The sequence below is a fragment of the Bufo bufo genome (assembly GCF_905171765.1).
Source record: "Bufo bufo chromosome 4 unlocalized genomic scaffold, aBufBuf1.1 SUPER_4_unloc_1, whole genome shotgun sequence".
Classification (NCBI taxonomy): domain Eukaryota; kingdom Metazoa; phylum Chordata; class Amphibia; order Anura; family Bufonidae; genus Bufo; species Bufo bufo.
Window position 1 is genome coordinate 166,181 of NW_024399991.1, and position 1,925 is coordinate 168,105.

Below are 1,925 nucleotides of genomic sequence, written 5' to 3' on the forward strand. Positions count from 1 at the left end.
CTTGGATATGCCCATATGCTTTACATTGTCTGCAGAAACTAATCTGTCCATCGTAAAAGCAAAAACCTCTCTCTCCTCCAATAGAAAATGTGTTGGGTATACTTTTAACACCATGTGGCATATTAACATCCGGTTTCAAACGAACCAAGTACTTCCTTTTACAGTTCAGATAACCATGCTTATTCCTCAATCTCTCCACAAATTCCAAAGCTGCACAATATCTTGCCAAGAACATACTCACAACCTCATCAGGTACCTTGGGGTTGTACATATGAACAATAACAGTCACTTTTTTCTTCTCAAAAAGTGGTTGCACTGATACTTTCCTCAAAGTTTCATTCTGTCCTTCTTCTTTCATCTTCTTCAGATCCATGAATACACGTTCACATAAGCTTGCAGAGACAAAGGTAATATCATAAATGCCTTGGCGAGGAAAATCCTGTAACCCCAATACCTGATCTACCTTAAGGTAATCCAGTTTCTTCAAGACATCATGCACGATCTGGTCCAAACCAACCTCCTTCCGATGTTCAGTCGCAACAAGAAGTCGCACTGTATCTTCCAATCCTTGAGCCATCTTGCAGGTCAAATACACTCAAACCCACAATCAAACTCAAAGACCCCAGGGCCCCCCGCAAGGAGGACCCTGTAAGATCTCTCTAACCCAAGCACCAGCCAAGTCTCCTCAACTAGTCCTGAATCAGAAAATAGCAACAAATAAACGAATAGCTTTTCAATCAGCAATAATCACGCCTCAGTTAAACCTCATTGGCTATGATACTGCCACTGCGCAAAGCTCCATAGAAAACATCCATCATTCTCCAAACATACAAGAAGAAATCAGCCTACTTACAAAAAGATGATAAACAATAAGTCACGATATTGTTGACATGTGTATTTTTCTATTCTTTCACAAGCTTCTGGGGCTTCTCAGCATTTGCTAAAAAGCTTTTAAACAAATAGCAAAAGAGCTAAACAACTAAAGACACAGAGCATCTCCTCCGACCTCTTCTCCCCCAATCACCATTTATATCATGGAGACGACACACAACACAGACTTTTTATTTGATGAGAGAAGCTTCTTGGAGGAAATTCTTCATAAAGTTCTTCGTCTTTCTAAGCAATGTTCCTCAGTGTTCTTCAAAGGAATGTTCTTACTGGGTTAAGGAACATCCTTAAAAGTTGATGAGGACCTAGAAGTATCAGGCCAAGACGAGGATTGTCTTATTATACAGTATTCCCTGATCACACAACAATGTCTGACACAACGCAGTCCTTCATGCTAATCAACAGAAATCATGGTCTTTCAAGTAGATTTGGGTTTGATGAAGCTATGCAGATTTCTCTAATTAGGTGTACAAATGGGTGGAGCTATGTAGATTTCTCCAGCTTCCTTAGCAAAGATCAAAATTAGACCCTTGTGTAAGTCTTCCGTGGCAGTGGTGGTGTCCTAGAACTTTTCCTGGTTGAGAAGCAGAGAGTCAAGCTGCAGACCCACATTGGCATTGAGTAGGCTTAGAAGTGATCAGAGATTGGTCGCTCTGACTCCCAGGGATCGGCCCTGCACTCAACAGCAGCAGCAATGAGTGATATTTGTTTGTGTGAGGAACATTCCCTCCAAAGGAGTACCAGGAAAGCCAAATAGAAATTTGCATAGCTCCACCCATGACCATTCTCAGCAATATGATCATTCTCTGTGTTATGAACTGCCTGAACAATCCATGGCCTCTACAATCAATTCTTCTTTTTGGAAAAATAGAAGGCATTTCCTTTGGCTACTTTCACAATCATGTTTGGTGCGGATCCGTTTCTATGATATTTAACATAGCCAAAACGGATCCGTCTTGAACACCATTGAAAGCCAATGAAGGACGGATCCGTTATCTATTGTGCCAGATTGTGTCATAGAAAACCGTTCCGTTCCC

At 41.2% G+C, this 1,925-nt stretch overlaps 1 pseudogene; it reads right to left on the bottom strand.

Annotated features, from left to right (window-relative positions):
- Window positions 1-686: 686 nt before the first annotated feature.
- LOC120982846 lies at window positions 687-798 on the bottom strand (annotated as a pseudogene).
- Window positions 799-1,925: the final 1,127 nt, after the last annotated feature.